General features: G+C 36.0%; 1 long non-coding RNA gene across 1 annotated transcript in view; it reads right to left on the reverse strand.

The window, feature by feature from the left end:
- Window positions 1–26,779, reverse strand: part of LOC112208191 (uncharacterized) — a 131,169-nt gene that overhangs the window by 94,580 nt on the left and 9,810 nt on the right. The window contains exons 3-4 of the long non-coding RNA XR_008546503.2: window positions 4,555–4,822; window positions 981–1,063 (exon numbers count right to left, since the gene is read on the reverse strand). This is a non-coding gene — a long non-coding RNA (uncharacterized LOC112208191). The remainder of the gene's footprint in view (window positions 1–980; window positions 1,064–4,554; window positions 4,823–26,779) is intronic.

Raw genomic sequence — 26,779 nt, forward strand, 5'->3', positions numbered from 1 at the left:
TCATAAGCTATGTGAGGACAAGGACTTTGTCTTAATCCTCCACGCCTACAACACTGTCTGGAACAAGTACATGTTAAATGTTGAATGAATGATGCATGCCTTAAGAGTAAGTCATTCCAAAAGTCTCTGTTGACAATCCTTACTGCTAGGAAAAATAATGCACCCATCACTGAACCTCAGCATTAATAAGTTCACTCAAATGGAAAATCTTTTTGTCCTAGTTTTGAGAAATACTTGGAGGGACATAAAGTCAAGGCACCTGCCTCAAGGGACCTTACAACCTAGTACACCTATGTGGTGTCTGTTGGCTTCCTGAGTGAGCTGGCTGAGAGCAGTGAAGAAGGGTGACAGATTGGTTCAGTAAATGTTTATACATTATGTAACATATTATATATATTAAGCAGCAGAGACATCTTGGCACCTGTCTCAACGTAAAGTACAAAGAAACAACCCCAATCCCTGCATTATCAACCATTGATAAACTTTGTGGCTTCCTCCAATCCTTCTGTTCCATAGACATGATTGAAACACACCACCCCAAGCCTTCCTGTTCCCATTTCCATTGCTCTGTATGATCCTTTCCGCAGTTGGAAATATGTATCTTCCTTGTCCATGTTCATGGGTCACGACCTGCATACTCATCTCACTCTCAGAGTCAGGTGTAATCTGATGGGGAGAAGCTGTCTTGTGCAGGCAGAGCTTGCCTGGCTGTCTTAAAAGGACAGCACCTGGGACATGCAGTGGGGCCTTGGTGATGTGGGATAGGTGAGAGAAAGTGTTAAAAGATGTGTAAAGGCTGGGTGCAGTGGCTCACGCCTATAATCCCAGCACTTTGGGAGACTGAGGCGGGTAAATTGCTTGAGCCCAAGAGTTTGAGACCAGTCTGGGCAACATGGTGAAATCCCATCTCTACAAAAAAATTAGCCAGGCTTGGTGGTGCATGCGTGTCCCAGCTACTTAGGAGGCTGAGGTAGTATTACCTGAGGCCAGGGAGGTCGAGGCTGCAGTGAAAGTGAGCCACGATTTCACCACTGCATTCCAGTCTGGATGACAGAATTAGACCCTGTCTCAAAAAAAAAAAAAAAAGTAAGTGTGTGTGTATATATATATATATGTGTGTGTGTGTGTGTGTGCGTGTGTGTCTGTGTGTGTGTCTGTGTGTAGCTGAATTTCACCAATTTAACTGTGTAGAAAAGTTTGACTTTGAAAAGCAAAACAAAGGATTGGCAATACTTTAAGCAAAATGTCAAAAAGATCACTCCAGTCTCCTATTAGTTCAGTTCAGGCAGTTAATTCCCGTCATGCTTGATATTAGTGAACATTTTAGCTCTTCACATGTCCTGAACGTTTTTCCTCTATTCTGATGTCACAATCTCCAAAGTTATCAGAAACCTGCATTACACCTGTTAGAGCTTTATAGCTGATTATAAAACCACCTTCTAAAGAGGACTGAAACAAGACAGCAATTGTTTATGGGTGACAAAATGTTTTAGGGTAGCCATATTGTGTTAAAGACACAATTGACAAGGAAACCTGTTATCTCTGTGGCACACAAGAATTTTAACATAACAATATAATTATTACTAATAACATACACTAAGATATATCAGAATTATAGGAGTTTCCCATAACTTTAGAACACATACAAATAACATATTTATACAAATATAGCCCAAAGAAAGCCAAACTCTATTTTATATTTGACAATGTTTACCGTATAATTTTTATACCAAATAAGCCAAATTTCACCTTTACATTAGTTTACTATTAATATTAAACCCAATTCTTAATAAATCCTTATACATGTATTTACACAATTTTAATATTTGACCATAAGGTGAAATTTGTAAAGACTTTTTAAAGCCCTTTATAATTTTTGTTAAAGAGCAGGTTAGTGCTCCAAGAGAAACCCATTGTGCTTTTATTTGAATGCTTAATTTACAGAAAAACTAGATGATACCCCTTTAATTTTAGCCAATATGTTTACACACAGAATTTCCTTCACAATTAACCTTCCACAACTTGTGTAAAACTGTACTTTTATTTTATCCAACTTAAAACAACCTTTAACTTTTTAGTCTAGGCAAAAATCCACATTCTCATGCCTCCTTATGATCTTTTTACCAAAAGTATATTTTTCTTTTCTTATACACTGTGCATGTAAACTGTTTCTTTAACAGTCATAAGTACACACTACACTGTTAACTCTTAGCAACCTTGACTTTTAGTGAAAACCTTGGTATTTATGAGATTTTAATTATGTACTAGGTGTGGAGCCTGGGACCTAGACAGAAGGGTAGATAAGGTCTGACTTATTACAGTGTCTAACTCCATGTGTCCCAGGCCTTACCTAGCTGAAAGCAAGCAAGTTGTACAGCTAAGAGTCACAGTAGCATTTTATAAAGCATTTAGGAGACCTAATCGCCTTTAAATTCTACAACATTTCTTGCATAAATTCCCACTCATAAGCCCTTTCACGACTTACACAATCTTTGACATGCCTTGACTTTCTGACTTGTCTTAAACGTTCCTCTCTTTTAAGGAACCAGTTATTTTACTTTAGGACAAGCATTTACCATACAAGATCCTGTGTTATATATATTCTCCTTTCTTTAATACCTTTTTGCATAGCTAAGGGGCATGGCTAATTTAGCATGTCCCCTGGCCTTATCTAGAATTTAACACTGAAAAATAAATGGAATAATTTTTAAGTCAAAGAAGCAGTGTATGATTTAAAGCATTTAGCAAACCTAATGTTTGACCTGCATAATTTAGGCAAAATGTTTACATTTTTGAAGATAGTTTTATTTTACCAATAATCTTTAAAACTCTCTTTTATACCTTCCTTTATATATCTTTTATGTCTTGGTTCTTTTACCTTGTTTTATATAGAACCTTTAAATAAACTTTGAATTAGACAAAAATTAGTTACTCTTTAAAAAGGACACAAATTTTAGAAAGAATATTTTCCTACAATATATTTTATTGGAAAATACACAAACAATGAAGTATCTGTTGTTTAATATAACTTTAGATTCTAAATTATGACAAGTTTCTTTATGAGCATTTATCTCATTACATTTATTTAATTATTTATTTTAACCATTTACCTAGAATATTTATGAAAACTGAGATAGTCATCATTTAAAGTTGTGAAACCGCCATTGCCAAATTATAACCGAGACAGTGAAAATGATCTGACCTAACTGACTCCATCTTTCTTCTAACTTCCAAGCGCTTCCTGTTTATTAACTTAGTTTGTGGTTTAGCTTAGAAACAAAGATGATAACAGTCTTTTCCCAGAATAAACTTTCTTTATGTCTGTGGACTAGACTGCCTAAGGCCACAAAATTAGAAGTTAGGGTATTCCAGGATATGGCTATCTTCATTAAGAAAATATCAATGTTTCATTTATTAAAAATTACACAAGCAAAGATTATTCTGTTTTGGGCTAAGTTATAGATTTGTAGTGTCTATGTCACATTTTGACACCTTATAATATTTGGCAGAGATAAGTATGAAATTGCTTGATCAATGAATGCAAACAAAAATGTATGCTGGAAACTCTTAAGACATTTCTAATATTACTTTACCAATCATTTTTTAAAGCTAGCTTATTTATTAAAGATTTTACTTAAGTTGCATAAACTTGGAAAAGCACTTGACTAGTCTTTTATTTTTCTCTGTTAAAGTATTTAAGTGCTTTTATTTTTCTTTGAGCCAATTAATTAAAGCTCTTTTATATTTTTCAGTAGTGAAACATGGTGTCCACAAGACAGAAACATATCGATGTATAAGGCAAGTCAATAGAAGTACATTTTATAAACCATAAGACCTCCTTTTTCCTATTTTTTTACTGGATTGTTGAGCTCTGGGCAAAGCCCACACCAAATCCTGGATTTTCAAAAAGCGAGAATTATTATGAGGCTTGACCGTGTGATGCTTTCACAGTGCACTTAAAAAAAAAGTTTTTTCCAAACAAAGACATTTCTAAGTGTCTAAATTATACCTTTCTCTTAAAAACCCTACAGTAGCTTCTGTTGCAATAGCTATTAATAAGGAAAACAAAATTCAGTCCACCGAGATGAAAAAAACCCTTTGCTCAAAAAGACAAGGCCCTAGGAGAGAAATAAACAAAAATAAAAACATAAAGCCCTTCTAAATACAAACACGAACACATACATATACACATCTTGGATGTTAGCTTTTAATTAAGCTGACATTTAACCACTGAGTTCCTAAAGAAATTATTTTTCCTTCCAAGAGGCCTCTCAGCAGGAATGGACCCAATACTTCCCATTTTCAAGTTCACATGGCATTAAAAGGGCTAAGACAGATACATAAACAAGTGGAGACAAATTTCAGACAAACACAAGGAGGGAGTGCACTCAGGCAAAACAGACTCAAAACCAACTCAAAACCAGATCTCAACCAAAATGCAAAGTGGGTCTATGGATGAGCCTTATTGCTTCCCTTCGTGGTATCGGACAAATGACTTAACAAGCCCAGAACAGGAAAACAATAGTCTCCCAGCATATGATACGGTTAACTCACCTTTTGAGCTTGTCTGTACCTGATCTCTGTTCTTCCCCAGTAGCGACAGGGACATGCAATTTTGTGCATGGGACAGCCTTTGAGAGCGTTCCTGGGAAATCTCACCGACAGCTGCTGGGATCCTCCTGAAGACTGTCTCACTGCGAGCTGCCGGCCACTGAACACGGCACCATCCCAGTCTCTTCTGGCTGGCTCACCGAATTTGTTCCTGGACCAAACTGAGAGCTGGGCTGCTATTTCTCTGGCATAATAATGAGATGCAGATGAACTGGTGAGGAAGAGAGTTTTTATTTCTGTAACTGGTTACATTTGGAGGGCCTGGAATTTATCACCAGACCAACTCAAAATGACAAAAGTTTTTCAGAGCTTGTACACCTTCTAAGCTATATGTCTACATGTAAGCGTGCATTCATCTAAAGACATAAGTGATTAACTTCTTTTAATTTATAAGTAAGGTTTGAGTCCTGAAGACCTTCTTCTGGAGCCTCAGGAATTTTGCTTAATTTAAATGGGTCTAGGTGCTGGGAGGATCACCCTTATCTTGTCTCCTGCTAAATCACTGAGGGTCGGGAGTTCCTTCAGACCTCCAATAAACTTGTTTGTGGAAGCCTGGGGAGTTTCTTCAGAACCCCAGTAAAATTTGTATAATCCTAAATGTTACTGTTAAGAATTCCTTCATTATTTTGTCATTCTTTAAGGCCCAGGAAAGGCCTAGGCAAAACTCTTGATGGGCTTTTGTTACATTCCAGCCTTTGTATAAGGACACTGGCTTTTTTTTTTTAGCTTTTAATATTTAACTTAAACAGTCATTGAATACTGAGACAGTTGTGATGGAGGCCTGCATTAGTGAAACCTGGCCTGCCGCATGGCCTCCCATAAGGAGCAAATGAGAACGCCAGTTTTCCCATACCATTCCCAGCAATTAATATTATGAATGTTATTTAATTTTCGCTAATCTGAAAGCCAAAAATATTCACTCATTTTTGTTTTGTGTGTCTATTCTTTGTTTTGCTGGTATTATTGTATACCATTCCTGCTTTGGAGTTTCTGTGCATGTGTGTGTAAGTGTGTGTGAGGAATTTGCCTGTTTGTACCCGTTACCTCTAACCTTTGGAGATGGTCCTCCTTTTATATTGATTTCTACAGTACAAATGTTTATATCAATGTGTATCAATTAAATTTCACTTAATTTTCTTTCTTTATATTTTAACTTTGTTTACTCTACATGTTATCGTGCAAAATAATTTTCTTTTCTCAAATTTGCAGAATTTAAAATCAGATTCTAACATCATTTTCTTTTAGGGCTTGTGGTATTTATTTCAAGATTAAGAAAACGTTTCTCTATCTCTTGGATATTTGTAGGCTAACTATTCAATCCATTCCTAATTATTTAGATATCCACCCAATTTTTTTCTCAATATTCCCAATAACATTCCTGAAATAACCCCTTATATCCATCCAATTTGGGATTCTATTTTCATTCTTTCTAAAGCTAGGAATACATACATTGTCTTCCACAAAGCTACTTATCAATGACAAATGCCAACCTTTAAATAGAATAAATTTTCTCTTCCTTTATTTTTCTTTTTCAAGTTGATACTTATAAAAATTATCATTTCATATGAACTTTGGAATGTTTGTCAAGATTTTAGACAATCACAATTTGATTGCAATTATATAATACACTATTTCTTTTTTAGCCAATTAATTGATACATTCTTGATATATTTACAACAGTAAATATTCATTTCCAGAAACATGGAATATTATAATATATTTTTTATGTTGTAAAAAGTTTCATTCTAATAATATGTTTTGTATTTATATAAAGATTTTTGTTAATTTTTTATTTTGAATTTTTGTTGCCATTATATAAGTAATCTTTCCTCTTTCTATTTTCCAAGTCTTCCCTTTAGTGTCAAGGAAAGTGATTTGATTATATATACATTTTTGGGTGTGTATGTGTGCTTGTAGACACACACATATACATGCACACACACATATACATGGACATGGACACAAAAAGAGGTATATGTATATATAGTGACTACAATACCAATCTCCTTCATCAGTTCTAATACTTTTCAGTTACTTTTATTTTCTTTGGACATAAGCAACCACATTTGGGTGTGCCAAGAATCCTTCATAAGACAGGAAGCTGCCTGTGATTGGTTTATCTGAGAGGTGAGGAGAACCCCAGAAGACAAATGGGTACATGATTTGAGACAGGAAAGGGAGAGAGTGAAACTCAACCAGCTCCAAAGAGGGCAACAAAATTTGAATGTTGCAAAGAAACTCTGGGGAACCTTGCAAAACACATGCTTTGAGATTTTCATACTGAAGGGTTAAAGAGGCAGGGTTCATAAGTCATCACTACCTGAAAGTTACTTCTAGCGAGAATAACTTCTGGGGCACTTCCAGCCTGACACAACTATAGGCAAAGCAGCTTTCCAGAAAATGCCCTCAGACACAGGACACCAACACTGGAAGTTGTTAGCAGAACACAAAGGACTGGGCACTCGCCGCTGTCTACTACAATCCCCTCTGCATCAGAGGACCACCTGCATCCCAGGTAAAATTGACCCTGCCTTTTCATTCATCAAGGTCAGCAGCAATTTCTAGACATTAAAAAAAAAAAAAATCTTGGCACTCAAGATAGCTAATGGGACAAGCTACAGCCTCTGATGCTGCAGTTTGTCCCTAACATGTAATAAATCTTTCTACTCTCCCTCCTATGTTGCTCCTCAAGTTTCTCTTAACTTCTGCTGAGTGAAGGTGCTTGCATAGTAGGATAACAGACCTGCATCCCTGAAGAGTCTAAGCTCCCTGTTGACTTTGTCTTTTGAGGCTGTGGTTGTTGCAATTGCCTATTTTTTGTTAATACTGGAAATGGAGGCACCAAGAGGGGCCTCAGTAAATCTCCCAGCTCCAGACATATTCTTCCCAGCCCCCATTATGTGACAGCAATTCCATCCCTTCATGGTAAACAGGGGCAGCCTCTGTTACCATAGTAACTCCTGCTTTTACCTGCTGTTTTACACAAATAAAGAGGCAAAATTGAACTTGTAGCAATCCCAGGTTTAACAATATAAAAATGTCAGTTCTTCTGAAATTCATACAGAAATTAATGTAAAGCCAATTTACAGCCAAATTGTACTAAAATTATATTAAAGTATTTTTTGTATAGAAATCCAAATAATTGATAATATCAACAATTTTTAAGGATGCTGGGAGGTGTTGTAGTCTTTCTAGATATTAAAACAAATTATAAAGCCAGAGTAATTATGGTGTTGGCATAGGAATAACTAAACAGATAATCAGGGAATATTTTGAGGAAATATATTAGTTTCATGTATTTTAAAAATTGGTTTAATCTTTTTTAAGAGACAGGGTCTATAATTTTATATATTTTACATAAGTATTAAATTTAATCATTAAAAATAATTATTTAGGAGGAGAGCAGAGCAACATGGTAGGATAGAAAGCTCCACCAATGGTCTCCTCCACCACCACAAGGACAGCAAGTTAACAACTATCACAGAAGAAAGCACCTTAATAAGAACCAAAAATCAGGTAAGCACTCATACTACCTGGTTTTAACTTCGTGTCACTGAAAGAGGCACTGAAGAGAAAGAAAAAACTGTCCTGAATCACCAATGCCACACTCCCCAACCTGAAGCAAGGTGCAGATAGCTCTCTGGGCACTGGGGGAAGGAGAACACAGGAATTGTGAGGCACTGAACTCAGCGCTGTCCTATAATAGAGCTGACACCTGCGCATGGAGGGCGCATTTAACCTAGCCCTAGCCAGAGGGGAATTGCTGATCCCAGCAGTTTGAACTTTAGCGTGGGCTCTAAGAGTGTGCTTCTCAGTCGTGTCCAGCAGCTCCCACACCACTGAAGGCAAATGTCCACTGAGGAAAGGCACATTTTGTGCTTCTTCATCGCCTCTGCCCCATCCCTACTTGTTGGAGCTTACTCTTAAGTGTCATCTACAGGACTGCAGCCTGAATTCTACAACCAAATGAAATTATCTCTCTATAACAATTAGCATCTGAGAAAGCTACAAACCTAACTGAAACCAAGAAACCCATCCAGATCCTTGGCATTCTGAAAGCACTCCAAAACAAAGCCATTTAATCATATACAATATACATCACAGTAATATCTCCAAGGGGGAAAAAAAAGGGTAAAAAAGTCCAGAAGCCCCATTCGAACAGTAGCAAATTCAAGGAAGAAAGAAGAAGAAGAGAAGAAGGAGAGGGAGAAGGAGAAGAAGGAAAATGGGAAGGAACCAACACAAGAACTCTGGCAAGACAATTTTTAAAAAAACAGAGGGTTTCATCACCTCCAAAGGATCTGACTAACTACTCAACAATAGATCTTAACCAGAATGAAACACCTAAAATGACACATATGGAATCTACAATATGGATGAAAAGAAATTCAATGAGATCCAAGAGAAAGTTGAAAGATAACACAAAGAAGCCAGAAAAATAATCAAAGATTTGAAGGACCTAACTGAGTTAAAAAGTGAATAAACAGAACTCCTGGAATTAAGAAGTTCAAAATTTTTTGAAAAAAATTTCCAACTATCATTTGAAGTCGTAACAACAGACTAGACCAAGCAGAAGAAAAAAATTCAGAGCTTGAAGACTGGTCCTTCAAATCAACCCAGTCAGCCAAAAATAAAGAAAAAAAATTTAAGTAAACAATCCTTCAAGAAATATGGGAAGAGACCAAATTATGACTTATTGGCATTCCAGAGAGAGAAAGGAAAGTAAGCAACTGAAAGACATATTTGAGTATATAATTTAGAGAAATTTCCCCAATCATTCTAGAGACATCAACATGTAGGTAGAAGAAACCCAGAGAACTCCTGTAAAATACTATACAAGACAACCATCCTCGAGACGAATATTTATCAAATTATCCAAGTCAACATGAAAGAAAAAATCTTAAAGGAAGCTAAAGAAAAGGGTCATATTACTTATAAAGGGAAATCCATCAGATGAAAACATTGGGCTTCTGAGCAGAACCTTGACAATGCAGAAGAGATTGGGGACTCATTTTTAGCATTCTTAAGGGAAAACAATGCCAGCCAAGAATTTTATGTTCTGCAAAACTAAGCTTAATGAACGAAGGGGAAAAATGTCTTTCCCAAACAGGCAAATGCTAAGGGAATTCATCACAAGACTGGCCCTACAAGAGATGCTTATGGGAGTTCTAAATATGGGAACAAAATGATGATACTTGCTACAAAAGCACACACAAGCACATAGCCATGGACACTATAAAGCAACTACACAATCAAGACTACAGAGCAATTAGTTAACAACACTATGACAGGAACTAAACCTCATATATGAAAATTAACCCTAAACATAAATGAACTAAACACTCCACTTAAAAGAAATTGAGTGGCAAGTTGGATACAAAAACAAGATCCACCCTTCTGTTGTCTTCATGAGACCTGTCTCACATGTAATGACACCTATAGGCTCAAAGTAAAGAGATGAAGAAAAATCTATCACATCAATGGGAAACAAAAAAGAGCAGAAGTTGCTATTCTTTTATCAAATAGAATAGACTTGAAACCAACAACAGCAAAAAAGGAAAGTGAAGGGCATTACATCATGTTAAAACGTTTGGTACAACACGAAGATTTCATTGTCCTAAATATATACACAGCCAACATTGGGGTGTGCATATTTATAGAACAAATATCTACAAACATCAGAAAAGATTTTGATAGCCAAACAAGAATAGTAGAGAATTTCAACACCCAACTGCCATCATTAGGGAGATCACAAAGACAGAAAACTAACAATTTCTGGATTTAAATATGGCACTTGAATTGGACCTAATAGACATCTACAGAATACTACACCTAATAATCAAAGAATATACATTCTTCTCATCTGCACAGAGAACATACTCTCAAATTGACCATATGCTTTGTCATAAAGCAAGTCACAATACACTCAAAAAATTAAAATCTTATCAACCATCTTCTCAGACTACAGTGGAACAGCAAAAACAAGTCAATACCAAGAGGAACTCTCAAAACCACACAAATACATGGAAACTAAAAAACTTGCTCATGAATGACTTTTGGGCAAACAACAAAATTAAGGGAGAAAACAAAAAATTATTTGAGACAAGTGAAAATACAGACATAACATAGCAAAACGTCTGAGAAAGCAGCAAAAGCAGTGTTAAGTGGATAGTTTACAGTTTACCTGTATCAAGAGGATAGAAAGATTGCAAATTAACAACCTAACCTCACACCTAAAAGAACTGGAAAAACAAGAACTAAGTAAGCCCAAATCTAGCAGAAGAACAGAAATAACTAAAATCAGAGCAGGATGTAAATTTCATTTACACCCAAAAAACCATATAAAGGGACAATACAATTAAATAAATAGTTGGTTCTATGCAAAGAATTTTTGAAAATGTTGACAGACTTCTAGCTAAATTAATGAAGAAGAAGAGATGATCCAAATAAGTGCAATCAGAAATAACAAAGATGATATCACAACTAATCCCACAGAAATATAAAACATCCTCAGAGACTACTATAAACATCTGTATGCACACAGACTAGAAATTCTGGAGGAAATGGCTAAATTTCTAAAAACACACAACCTTCCAAAGTTGAACCAGGATGACACAGAAATCCTGAACAGACAAATAATAAGTATTGAAATTGAATCAGTAATAAAAAACCTACCAACCAACAAAAGCTCTGCACCAGATGGATTCGCAGCCAAATTCTCCTAGGCCTATGAAGAAGAGGTGATATAAATACTGCTGAAACTACTGAAAATTGAAGATGAGGGACTGCTCCCTAACTCATTCTACAAAAGCAGTATCATTCTGATACCAAATTATGGCAGACACAACCAAAAAAGAAAATGACAGGGCAATATTCCTGATGAATATGGACGCAAAAATCCTCAACAAAACACTAGCAAGTCAAATTCAGCAGCATGTAAAATAGTTAATTCACAATGATCAAATGGGCTTTGTTCCTGGGATGCAAGGAGGGTTCAACATACACAAATCAGTAAATGTGATTCACCACATAAACAGAACTTTTAAAAAAATGATCATCTCAATAGAAATATTAAAAATATAATAAAATCTAACATTCTGTCATGATAAAAATCCTCAACAAACTAGGCATCAAAGGAACATATCTCAAAATAATAAGACCCATCTATGACAAACCCATATCGAACATCATAACGAATGCACAAAACCTGGAAACTTTCTCCCTAAAAATTAGACCAAAATAAGGATGTCCACTATTCCACATAGTAGTGGAAGCCCTATTCAGAGCAATCAGAAAGGGGAGAAAAATAAAATAATCAAAATAGGAAATTAGGAAGTCAAATTATCTTCTCTTCACTGACATTATGATTCTACACCAAAAACAACCTCAAGACTCTGCCAAAAGACTCCTAGTTAAGTGACTTAAGAAAAGTCTCAGGATGCAGAATTCAGTATCATTTCTATACACTAATCACATTCAGCTGAAACCAAATCAAGAATTAAATACCATTTACAATAGACACACACACACACACACACACACTGAAAATACATCTAAACTAGGAGGTGAAAGACCTCTACAAGAAAAACTACAAAACACTACTGAATGAAATCAGAGACAACACAAAATTATAGAATAGGGTTATGTGCTCCAGGGTTGGAAGAATAAATATCATGAAAACATCCATATAGCCCAAAGCAGTAATAGATTCAATGCTATTCCTATCAAATTACCAACATTATTTTTCACAGAATTCGAAACAGCTATTCTAAAATCCACAAGGAACCAAAAAAGACCCTGAGTACCCAAAGCAATCCTAAGCAAAAAGAATACATCCAGGGGCATCACATTAACTGACATCAAACTATACTACAAGGCTACAGTCAACAAAACAGCAGAATAATTCTGGTACAAAAAACAGACACAAAGAACAATGAAACAGCACAGAGAACCCAGAAATAAAGCCACACACCTACCAACTGATCTTGCACAAAGTCAGCAAAAATAAATGAGGAAAGAATATCCTATTCTGGAAATGGGAATAAGAAAATGAACTAATTATACGCACAACAAAGAAACTGAACCTCTACCTCATATTGCACCATATGCAAAAATTAACTCACGGTTAAGCATAATGGCTCATGTCTGTAATTCCAATGCTTTGAGGGGCTGAGGCGGGAGGATCACTTAAGCCCGAGAATTTGAGACCATCCTGGACAACATAATGAGGCCTCATCTCTATCAAATGTTAGAAGAAATAGCTGGGCATGGTGTTATGTGCCTGTTGTCATAGCTACTTCAGAAGCTAAGGCAGGAAATATGCTCGAGCCAAGCAATTCAAAGTTCTAATGAGCTGTGATTACTCCACTGCTCTCCAGCCTGAGTGACAGGGCAATACTCTGAAAAATAAATAAATAAATAAATAAATAAATAAACCTTAAATATAAGACCTCAAACTAAAAAATCCTAGAAGAAAACCTAAGAAATACTCTTGTAGACATGGGCCTTGGCAAAGAATGTATAATGAAGACCCCCAAAGCAAATGAATCAAAATCAAGAATAGAGACATAAGAATTAACTAAACGAAAGAGCTTCTGAACAGCCAAAGGAACTATCAGAAGAATAAGCAGGCAACATACAAAATGAGAGAAAATATATGCAAAATATGCATTTGACAAAGGACTAATATCTAGAATCTATATGGAACTTAATGAGTTAAGAACAAATAACCCCACTAAAAAGTGGGCAAAGGGAATGAACAGACGCTTCTCAAAAGAAAACATACAAGCAGGCAGCAAACATATAAAAAATAATATCACTAGTCATCAGAGAGATTTATGTCAAACCACAATGAGATACCATCTCACACAAGTCATAATGGTTATTATTAAAAAGTAAAAACAAAACAGATGTTGTCAAAGTTGTGGAGAAATGGGAATGTTTATACATTGTTGGTGGGAATAAAAATTAGTTCAGCCAACGTGGAAAGGAGTTTGAAGATTTCTCAAATAACTACAAACAGAAATATCAGTCAACCCAGCAATCCTAGTAGTGGGTGTACACCCAAATGAAAATAAATTATTCTACCAAAAAGACACATGCACTCATATATGTTCATCATAGCACTATTCGTAATAGCAAAAACATGAAATCAACCTAAGTGCCAATCAATGGTCGACAGAATAAAGGAAATGTAGTACATATACATCATAGAATACTACATAGTTATAAAAAAGAATGAGATTATGTCCTTTGCAACAACATGAATGCAGTTAGAGGCATTATCCAAAATGAATTAATGCAGAAAAATGAAACCAAATACCACAAGTTCTCACTTATAAGTGGGAGCTAAACATTGGGTACACATGGGCATAAACATGGCAACAATGGACACTGGGGATTCCACAAAGGGAGAAGAAGGGAGGTAAGCAAAAGTTGAAAAACTACCTAGTGAATACTATGTTCACTACTTGGGTGACAGAGTCATTAGTAGCCAAATCATGTGCATCATGCAATATATCCACATAACAAACCTGCACATGTACCTTCTGGATTTAAAATAAAAATAAAAAAATTTTAAAAGATATTCCATGCACATGGAAAGAAAAAGAAAGCAGAGGTAGCTACATCTATTATTTCAAACAAAACAGACTTTATGTCAAACACTGTTAAAAGACACAAAGAAAGTTATTATATAGTGATAAAGCAATTAACTCATCAAAGGAATATAACAATTATACATATCCATGCACCCCAAATTGGGAGCACCTAAATATACAAACTAAACATTAAGAAATCCGAAGAAAGATATAGATTGCAACACAGTAATAGTAGAGGATTTTAGTACCCCACTTTAAACAATAGAATATACAGTCAGAAAATCAATAAAAAAAACACTGGATTTGAACTATAGAGCAAATGTATCTAACAGATATACACGGAGTATTCCACCCAACAGCAACAGAATACACATTCTTTTGAAGTATACACCTATCATTCTGCAAGTTAGATCATATGTTAGGCACAAAACAAGTCTTAACAAATTTAGGAAGATTAAATCATTTTAAGCATCTTTTATAACCATGATGCTTATACGACTTATAGTCTTATACGTATAACCATGAAGCTTATAGTCTTATACGACTAGAATTCAATAACAGGATGAATCCTGGGAAATTAACAAAAATGTGGACATTAAACAATGTGCTCTATAACAAGTATTGGGTCAAAGAAGAAATTATAGGCAAAAATTAAAAATATCTTTAACACACAAAAAATAGAACACAACATATCAAAATTTATTGGGCGCAGCAAAAACACTTCTAAGAGGGAAACACAGCAATTCTTTTTCTTCCTAAAAAAAATAAAAAACAATCCCATGTGCAATGGTGCATGCCTGTACTCTCTCCTACTCAGAGGGAGGATCAATTGAGCCTGAGATCAAACCCGGTGTGGGCTATATTGTAAGACTTTGCCTCTAAAAATTATACTATTAAAAAAAATAAAAAGAAACATCTCAAACAACTCAGAGTTACACCTCAAGGAATTGGAAAAAAAGAAAAAACAAACTAAGCCCAAAGTTAGCAGAAGGAAAGAAATAACACAAACCAGAGCAAAAATAAATAAAATAGACACTTTAAAACAATTAAAGAGACTGATGAATCTATGAGTTGGTTTTCTGAAAAGCTAAACAAAATTGACACACCTTTAGCTACACAAACTAAGAAAGCACTCAAAAAAATCAGAAATGAAAGAAGAAATATTACAACTGATAACATAGAAATACAAAGATTACTGTCTATGCCAACAAACTTAATAATCTGATAGAAATTGGTAAATTCCTGGAAACATAACCTAGCAAGACATAAACACAATAAAATAGGAAATCTGAACAGAACAATAATGAGTAAGGAGATTACACAAGTAATTAACTCTCCCATCAAAGAAAACCCCAAGACTTCATAGCTTCATGGCTGAATTCTACCAAACATTAAATAAGAACTAATACCAATCCTATTCAAATTCTTGCAAACCCTGAAGTGCAGGAAGCACTTCCAAATTCACTTTACAAGGCCAGAATGATCCCAATGCCAAAGCCAAACAAAAATACTATAAGAAAAGAAAACTACAGACTACTATTCCTAATGAGCCCAGATAAAAATATTGACAACAAAATACAAGCAAAGCATATTCAATAGTACATTAAAAAGATCAATCATCATTATCAAGTGGGATTTATTCTCGGGAGGCAATGATGATTCAATGTATACAAATCAATAGATGCAACATAATTTAGTAACAGAATAAAGTACAAAAACATATCAATATCTCAATTAACACACACAAAAAGCATTTGACTAAATTTCACATCTTTTCATGATTAAAAAAACTCAATAAATTAGATATAAAAGGAATGTTTCTCAGCACAATAAAGGCTATATATGATAAGCCCACAGTGAACATCATAACCAATGGTGAAAAGTTGCAGGCTTTTCCTCTAAAATCAAAAACAGGACAAAGATGCCTCTTCTCACCACTATGTTTAGCATATTACTAGCAGTTCCAGCCAGGACAATCAAGCAAGAAAAAAATAAAAGTCATGCAAATAGAAAAGGAGGAAGTGAAATACTGTGTGTGCTAATGATACAATCTTATACAGAGAAAATTCTAAAGTCTCCTCCCAAAATCTCATAGAACTGCTAAAGAAATTCAGTAAAGATGCAGGAAACAAATTCAGCTTACAAAAACCAGTTGCATTTCTATACACTAACAATGAACTATCTTTTTTAAAAATAATAAAACAACCCAATTTACAATAGCATCAAATATAAAATAAAATACCAAGAATGTGAAAGATCTATATACTGAAAATGGTAAAACACTGATGAAAGAAATTGAAGATGACACAAATAAACTGAAAGATATTTCGTGTTAATGGATAGAAAGAATATTTTTTAAATATCTGTACTACCTAAAGCCATTTATAGATTCTATGTAATTTCAATCAAAGTCTCAAGCTCATTTTTCAAAGAAATAGAGAATTTATAAAATTCACATGAAACCACAAAAGGCCCCAAACTGCCAAAGCCATCCTGAGCAAAAAGAACAAAGCTGGAGGCATCACACCACCAAATTCAAAAATACTTTACAAAGCTATAGTCATTAAAGCATCATGGTACTAACATAAAACAGGTACATCATCCAATGAACTAGGATACAAAGTTCAGAAATAAACACCCACAATTACAGTATATTAATTTTTGAAAAAAGTGCCAGTAACACACAATGGGAAAAGTACAGTCTCTTCAATAAATGGTGTTGGGAAAACTGGATATCCACATGCAGAAGAATAAAAGTTAAACTCTTTTCTTACTCCTTATACAGAAATCAACTCAAAATGGGATAAACACTTAAAATATATGAGCTGAAACTGTAAAACTACTAGAGGAGAACAGAAACATAGTGGTAAAGCTGCATGGCATAGGTCTGGAGATATGTGAAATCACTATGATAGACGAAAATAGACAATTGCCATTGCATTGATCTGAAAACCTTCTACACATCAAAGGAAACAATTAACAGATTGAAAAGACAACCCACAACCTGGGAGAAAATATTTGCAAATCATAGATTGGATGAGAGGCCAATATCCAAAATATGCAAGGAACTCATACAACTCAATAATAAAAAAACAAATAACCCTATTTAAAAATGGACAAGAATCTAAATAGACATTTCTGAAAAGAATGCGCACAAATGGACTACAGATACAGGAAAAAGTGCTGAACCTCTCTAATCATCAGAGAAATGCAAATTAAATCCACAATAAAATATCATCTCACATATATTAGATTATTATGAAAATGACAACAAATAACAAGTGGGGGGAAGGTGTAGAAAAAAGAGAACCCTTGTACAACATCAGTGGCATTGTAAATAAGTACAGCCTCTTTGGAAGGCAATATAAAGGCTCTTCAAAAAACTAAGAATACAATTACTAATGATCCATAGGTTACCAAAAGGCCAGGGGTTCAGTGTAGGTCCTGCAGCTTACCACACAGAAAGCCAATGATTAGGATGATGAGTATTGCCAGGAAGAAGGATTTAATAGGGTGCTGCAACAAAGGAGATGGGATATCAGTCTCAAATCAATTTCCCTGACCAACCACGACTAGCGGGTTATATAGCATGGAAGAAATGTAACAATGTGTAAGAAAACAGAAACTAGAGAGGGGCAAGAAAACAGTCATGATGAACAAGCAAGCCTGCATCTCATTGTCTGGATGTGGTGATGGGTGAGTTTCAGTTCTTCGATACTTTTGTTTAGAGGCCTGAAGGTCATTTTCTGGGGAAGGAATGCAGAAAAAATAAGTGGAGGTTTCAATCTTTAAGAACAGAAAGGTCAATTTCCATATTTATCAGAAAACTTGCCTACTGGACTGTTAGGTGGGTTTCACAGCTCTGCCACTACTGGATATACACCCAAAGGAAATGAAATCAGTAAGTTGAAGAGATAGCTGCATTCCCAAATTCATTGCAGCATTTGTCACAAGAACCACAACATGGAAACAACTGTAGTCCCTATCTGTGGGTAAATGTATGCAAATATTTGGTGTGTATACACAATGGAATGATATTTAGCCTTTAAAAACATGAAATTGTGTCATTTTCAACAACATGGATGAGCCTAGAAGACATAATGTTGATTGAAATAAGGCAGGCACAGAAGGACAAATACTGCATGATATCACTTATACATGGAACGAAAAAGTCAATCTCAGAGAAGCACAGAATAAAATAGCGGTTACCAGGCCTAGGGGGAGGGGAGGTAGGTGAGGAAAAGGGAGGCTGTGGTTAAAAGATACAAAGTTTCAGTTAGACAGGAGGAATAACTTCTGGTGATCTATTGCATAGCATGACGACTATACTGAATAAAAATGTACTCTCTTTCACGACAGCTAAAAGAGAGGATTTAAAATGTTCTCACCACAAAGAAATAATAAATATTTGAGCTGATGGATATGTTTTTTAGCCTGATTTGATCATTCCACAGAGAATACATATAATGAAACATCACATTATACCCCAAATATATACACAACTATTAACTGTCAACTCAAAGTAAAATTTTAAAAAACAGATAAATTCTATAGTAGGTGTTATATTTCAATAAACTGATATTTAGCAAAACACACACACACACACAAAGTCACAAACCATCAGTGTACAACCCAGTGAATTTTCACAGTGAGGACACCCATGTAACCTGCACCTAGATCTGGAGCTAGAATTTTTCTAGCGTACCAGAAGCAGCCTTCCTACTGGTTCTAGTCAATACTTCCACTCTCTCCTGGCATCATAAATAAGTTTTTCCTAATTTGACCTTCAAATAAATAGAATTATAAAGAATATACTTTATGTCTGGCTTAGCCTATTATTGCTCAACATTATATATGTCAGATTATTTCAGACTGCAGCTTGGTTCATTCATTCTCATTGCTTTGTATTATTCCATTGTATAAATACACCAAACATCATGCATTCTACTCTTGATGCGTATTTAGGTTGTTCCCAGGTTGAGGCTATTGCAAATAGTGCTGTTGTGAATGTTCTTATAAATATATGTGGTATTTTGGATGAACATGTGTATGTATTTCTCTTGGCTATATTCCTGTGAGTGGAATTACTAGGACCAATGTTACACATATGCTCAGGTTTGGCAAATACTGCCAGTTTTCTGAATTGATTGAATTCAGAAATTTACATTCTGGCAGGAGTGTATGAAAATTTCCATTGTTGCACAAACTTGCACATGTTTTGTTGTGTTTATCTTTTTAATTTTTATAATGCCTTTGGGTATATAGTAGTTCTTATTGTAGTTTAAATTTGTATTTACTGCTAAAAATGAAGCTGAGAATGTTTTATGTAACCATTTCCTTATAAATTGCAAGACCAATTCATCAATTTATACACAGTGCACAGACACACACACACAGAGAGAGAGAGAGAGAGAGACAGAGAGAGAAAGAAGAAATCTGATCAGAATTGCATTGAACTAGTTTTGATAAATTGACATCTTGTCAGTATTTACTCTTCCAATTTATGAATATGACATATCCCTCTGTTTAGGCCTCATTAATTCCTCTTAATAATGATTTGCAAAGATTCATATGAGTCTTGTTTCTTTTATTAGTTTATTACTAGGTGTTTAAAATGCATTAAGTAAGGCAGTTCTTGGAGCAGAAGAGAATTAAAAAACAGCAAAGTTCCCACAGATATCAAACCAGAAAGAACTCATTTCCTAAGCCAGGATTGAACCTGGGCTGCCATTTTAAAATGGTGGAGGCCAAAACAAACCACGTCCACTGTGGATACAGGTCATGTGTCCAAGGACATCAAACAAGATGGAGGCCTTCAGCAAAGTTTGCTACTGACCGTACAGAAAGACATGCAAAACACACCAGATTGGCTATGTCTTAAGTCCAACCTCACAAATCCTTTTCCATAATTAAAACTATACAGAGAACATAAACAGTAATAGTTGGGGTCCTGGGCTAGTAAAACGTTTTCTAAAAGGAAAAAAAAATCTCTGACTTAAGTGTTGTTGGAGAAAAGAAAAAAGCTTAAAGTACAGGGCTGTTGCTAACTACCCACAGGGTGGAGAAAAGAAAAAAAAACAAAGCTTAAAGTGCAGGGTTGGAAAGATGCCTAGGGGAAAAACCTTTTATTTTTATGTAAATGGATTCTTCCAACTGGGAGAGAAACTTAATTGCTGATGGAGCTGGACTCCTTGGCTAGGGGAGGGGAAAACACCATGGACGCCTGGCAGGAACACTTGCCAGCCTGCCACATGGGGGCCCTTGGGCCATAGCCACTGCTTGCCTGTTCATCCTGAAAAAAGAAAGAAAATGCCATAGAAGGCTGGGTTGGACCAACACTGACATTCCTGACCCCTGTAACAGGGCAGGGGGGACATAGTTTCCTCTACCCTCAGAAGAAGTCCAAGGACAAAATGGCTTAGAAACAAAAGGGAAAATGATTTTTTGATTTGCATCTTACTAACTCTTCCTCATGTACCTATACAGGCCGCCAAAATCATGCAGGATTTTTTCTCCTTAGTTCACCTAACACCGGGTTCTTGTCACACTACCAGGAAAGATTAGGCATACAGACACATCAAAGGTGAGAGACCAGAATTTATTAAAAGAATGCTCTCAGTGAAAAAGGAAGGGGTCCTCCTAACAGGTTCCCACTTCAAATGTTGAATACCAGGCAACCACACACCAGCTGAAGAGGCCAGACTCCATGCCCCTGCACAAGGTGAAAACTTCCTCCCAGTGCATACGTGGGTCCCCAGTCCATTGTAGGCTTGCACAGACAAGACCCTGGGTAGGGTCCCTCATTTTCACAAAAGTATCTGGTGTAAACACTTGTGGGGTGGGTTGGAGATTCTCCGGGGACCCCCCCTTATCTGCCTCCTGCATCTAACATTATCATCTCAGTGTTTATCAGTAGAAAGGGTCAGCAGTTTCACTGTGGGCTGAGTCACTCATCATAAGGGACTCCATTTGGTGATGTTTAGGATCCAAAAACATTATTACATATTAGCTGTTCTTTGGGTTGACTGACTCATTGTTTATGATAAGAGCTCATGACCATTATTTGTCTCAAATTAGTAAATGTTCGAGAAGTTCTGTTTCTCTGTGAAGATCTTTTTTTGACATAAAATTCTGGGGTCACTTTTTAAAAATGTTTCATGATGGCAAAAAGTTTTCTACCTTTAAGAGAGCATAAGTAGTAAACTGAGGCAACAGTTTGGCACACCTGTTACCAAAGCTGATGCAGTTGGTTGCAGAGCAGTAGAGTGTGAATCATACAGACTATAAACAGATGCAGAGGATAATACCATGAACAGCTGCAGAAACCAAAAGTAAAATGCTAAGCCCTCCCACTGACTGAATGGACATGCTTTTAGCTAAGGGAACCCTAGAGCAATGTGAGAAACTAAATTTCAGGCCATGACAGGTAGGTAGGTTGGACACACCTCGTTATACCTCATCCCTGCTGGAGGTTAGCCACAGTTAACTAGCATTAGCATTAAAAAAGAGATATTAAGACTGACTAAACAGACTCTTTGTAGCAATAAGATATCCCATCCCAATCTGACTCTGGTATAGCATCATGTGACAGATAGCAGGCACTAAAGGAAATCAAAATATTTTACCCCAAAATATACTTCCTTAATATATTTTGAAATTGCACTGCAAAGCCATTTTTGTTGTGGAAATTTGCATCTCTAGAAAATCTGCTTACCTTTCTAGGTCTTTCCTGTAGTTAAGAGAGATTAAATGAGGATCTGACACCTTTAAGGTCTAAAAAGAGACATTTGCCATCTATTCTCTCTGAAACCTGCTACATGGAGGCTTCAGTTTTATAGCAAGTACCTTGGCTTCCACAACCCCCTATATTAACTCAAGCATTTCTTTCTACTGACTTCAAATCTTTAAATAAATCTCAACCCTATCCCCCATCCTCACTTTCAAACATCCCGCTTTTTCAGGCCAAACCAATGTCTACTTTATACACATATTGACTTGTGTCATTGCGTGTAACTTCTGTTTCCCTAAAACGTATAAAACCAATCTATAACCCGACCATCTCAGGCACATTTCCTCAGGACCACTTAGGATTGTTCCCCTGGCTGTAGTCACTCATATTTGCTCAGAATAAACCTTTTAAGTATTTTACAGAGTTTAGCTTTTACAGCTTCCCACCACCAACCAGTTAAAGCTGTACAATATTAAGAATATCATTAAAGCAATATTAACACTGTCATTAACAAACCATGTTATTAATGTAAGAGTTAAAGAAAGAGGAAAGAAATATGAAAAGTGGTTCAACAGTCAAAGACAGGTTTATTTTAGAGAATAAACCTGAGAAGGGCTTCTGGCCGATTTTGGTCAGGAGCACTCTCTCTCTTACAGACTAAGAGTATTTATGGGTTTTAGGGTGAGAGAGATTATCTTGCAATCAAGGCTTGGAATGTTTCTGTGTGGGGGAGAAGTTTATGGAGGGGTTGGAATGCCTGTGGTTGGAGGGGAGGTTATCTGGGGTCTGGCATGTCTCTGGTTGGGGAGGGGATTGGAATGTTTCTGGTAGGAGAGGTCATTTGTGGTTTATGGTCATGCTGACCTTAGTCATTAGGCTGATGCTCTTTGGATTTTAGGTGGTTTTTGATCAAGGGAACTTTAAAATGGCAATGCTTGTCCAAGATGGTGATACTCCTGCTCTGTCAGTTAATCCTGAGTAGTTCCTTCCCATCCCTCTCTCTGACATCACTTTATCATGTTCTTGCTTTTCATCTTAGTTTTATTCTACACTTGTTTTTGAAAACTATGTAGTTGTACATTTAGTGTTTGTTCAGGACCAGCTTTTTCCACACTCTGTTTCTGAGGTATACTCGTGTTGAAGTTAATAGCCATTGTGTGCTTCTTTTTCATGTATTGTATGAATATGCTGCATTGTATGTATTTATTCTGTTGATGGGGAAACTGTAATATTTTATATTGTAAAAATGCTTCTGTAAATGTTCTTATACATGTCCCCTGGTGACTTCTGAAAGAGCTTTCTAAGTTATGTACTGAGATTTGGCATTTTTGGGTCACAGGGGACATATCTCATCAATTTTACCTGAGAAATCTGGACTGTTTCTAAAGTGATTTTTACTGATTTTTCAGTCCCACCATCAGTAGGTAAGTGTTTCTATTGATTCCCATCCTCAGCAACACATGGAATTGTTTCATTATTGCCAATCCAGAAACTGTAAAATAGTCCTCCACTGGGGTTTTAATTTGCATGTCCCTGTTTACTAGTTAAATTGAGAATCTTTTAAACATCACACTCTACTCAAGTTTCCTCTCCTGTGAAGTATGTGTCCACATCATTGGCTCATTTTCCAAGTGGGAGAGTACTTGTCTCTGTGTCCTCAAAATTGAATTTCTCAACAAATATGAATATGATATGTATCTTCTTCCAAGCTCTGGCATGCTTACTCACTTTCTTTGTCAGTTTTTGGATAAACAAAAGTTCTCAGTTTTATTGAAGTTGAATTTGTCAATCTTTATTTATGGTTTCAATTTGGTTTAGGAGAGCCTGGCTTTCTTCAAGGTCAAATTCTCCTCTATTTTCTCCCAAAAATATGTTAAGTTTGTACAAGTGTTGATTCATGGGGAATTTATTTTTGTCTATGCTATAAAGTAGAAATTCAATTTAACTTTTAGGTAGGTAGCCAAACATCTCAGTGCATATGTTAAATGGTTTCTCTTTTCCCTGTTTATCTGTTATGTGAGCTTTTATGTAACTCAGGTGTGTTTCTATGGTCATGTTTCTACTCCATTAATCTACTCACCTATCACTGGGCCAATACCATATGTCTTAATTATAATTTTGTTTTGTTTTGTTTTTAGACAGAGTCTCACTCTGTCACCCAGGCTGGATTGCAGTGGCACAATCTTGGCTCATCACAACCTCCACCTCCCTGGTTCAAGCGATTCTCCTGACTCAGTTCCCCAGGGAGCTAGGACAACAGGTGCCCTCCACCACACCCAACTAATTTTTGTATTTTTAGTAGAGATGGGGTTTCACCATGTTGGCCAGGCTGGTCTCGAACTCCTGACCTTGTGATCTGACCACCTCAACCCCTAAAGTGCTGGGATTAGAGGTGTGAGTCACCGTGCCTGGCCAATAGTTTTATATTTATTTTTTATGTTATACCATTTGACCCAGCCATCCCATTACTGGGTATATACCCAAAGGATTATAAATCATGCTGCTATAAAGACACATGCACACGTATGTTTATTGCGGCACTATTCACAATAGCAAAGACTTGGAACCAATCCAAATGTCCAACAATGACAGACTGGATTAAGAAAATGTGGCACATATACACCATGGAATACTATGCAGCCATAAAAAATGATGAGTTCATGTCCTTTGTATGGACATGGATGAAATTGGAAATCATCATTCTCAGTAAACTATCACAAGAACAAAAAACCAAACACTGCATATTCTCACTCATAGGTGGGAATTGAACAATGAGAACACATGGACACAGGAAGGGGGACATCACACTCTGGGGCCTGTTGTGGGGTGGGGGGAGGGGGGAGGGATAGCATTGGGAGATATACCTAATGTTAGATGACGAGTTAGTGGGTGCAGCGCACCAGCATGGCACATGTATACATATGTAACTAACCTGCACATTGTGCACTGTACCCTAAAACTTAAAGTATAATAATAAAAAAAAAAGATGTGACATCTTGGTATTTGACAAAACAAGTTGGCTCACTTTGTTTTCGATCAGGGGAAGCTAATGAAATTTTGTTATGTGATCTCAGTTTCTCCTTCAAATTTTATTAATTTTGCTTTATATATTTATTAACTACATGTAATATTTGAGCATCTGTATTGTCTTCATCAATTTACCCTTTGATTGTACTACAATATGGAGTGCATCACTGTACAATCCCTTCTCCTGGAATACGCAGCCCAACCTGTAGAAACACTGGGCCTGTAAGAAGCAAGAATAAATAAGAGAGAACCAAAGACACCAAAAGAGCAGCTACATGGGACTGACCAACTGGTGAGAAAAAACAAGACAAGGGGAAGTAAGAAATAGTTACATTAAAATTTTTGAAGCATTTTAAGACACTGGAAAGGGAACCCAAAGTGAATAAAATCAAATGTAGGTGATGAAAAGATAAAATCAGGAATTTTTCCACCCCACATTCACACTCACTCACAGACACACACAGACACAACCTAGAAATAAGGATGCAAGCTGAAGTATGGGCAACTGAATAAGTCCAAACCTCCCAACACATCCCAGAGATAATACACAAGTGGAAACATGGACACACACACACACACAAATAAGAACAAATACAACCATACAAGACTAAGAGCAGAACAATGGTTCCCAGAGTCTTGGGGACTGTGGAGATATTGATAAAAATACAAAATTTCAGTTAGACAGGAGGAATAAGTTCAAGAGATTTGTTGTACAAAATGGTGACTATGGTTAATAACAAGGTATTCTACAGAAAATCACTAAGAGGGTAGATTTAAGTGTTCTCATCACACACAAAAAAATAGTTGTGAGATAATGCATATGTAAATTAGCTGAATTAAGACATTTCTAAATGCATGCATATTATAAAACATCATGCTATACATGATATATATATAGAAAATTTCTATTTGTCAATAAAAATTAAGTTTAAAAATGACAGAAGACCTTTTACCTTCATCATAGCTAGAAGACAGAGAGACCTCAAACTTCAAAGTGCTTGTAAGTAGAAAAATAAACAATACAGGCCAATGAGCTCTCTCCTGCACTCTGACAAATGCTGTGTGTGAGAAAAAGAAGTTAGTGGGTGGCCTAAGCATTGACCTAAAAAATCACTTGATGAAACGCTACCTGACTTCAAACTATACAAGGCTACAGTAACCAAAACAACATGATACTGGTACCAAAACAGATATGTACACGAATGGAACAGAACAGAAGCCTCAGAAATAACACTACACATCTACAACCATCTGATCTTTGACAAACCTGACAAAAACAAGCAATGTTTTTGTCATTCCTGTCATTGTCAGGAAAGGATTCCCTATGTAATAAATGGTGCTGGGAAAACAGGCTAGCCATATGCAGAAAACTGAAACTGGACCCATTCTTTACACTGTATACAAAAATTAACTCAAAGTAGATTAAAGACTTAAACGTAAGACCTAAAACCATAAAATCTCTAGAGGAAAACCTAGGCAATATCACTCAGTACATAGGCATGAGAAAAGGCTTCATGACTAAAACACCAAAAGCAATTGCAACAAAAGCCAAAATTGACAAAGGGGATCTAATTCAACTAAAGAGCATCTGCACAGCAAAAGAAACTATCATCAGAGTGAACAGGCAACTACAGAATAGGAGAAAATTTTTGCAAACTATCCATCTCACAAAGCGCTAATATCCAGCATCTACAAGGAACTTAAACAAATGTACAAGAGAAAAATAACCCCATCAAAAAGTAGGCAAGTGATATGAACAGACACTTCTCAAAAGAAGACATTTCTGTGGCCAACAAATATATGAAAAAAGCTC

Source organism: Pan troglodytes, chromosome 12 (genome assembly GCF_028858775.2).
Source record: "Pan troglodytes isolate AG18354 chromosome 12, NHGRI_mPanTro3-v2.0_pri, whole genome shotgun sequence".
Classification (NCBI taxonomy): domain Eukaryota; kingdom Metazoa; phylum Chordata; class Mammalia; order Primates; family Hominidae; genus Pan; species Pan troglodytes.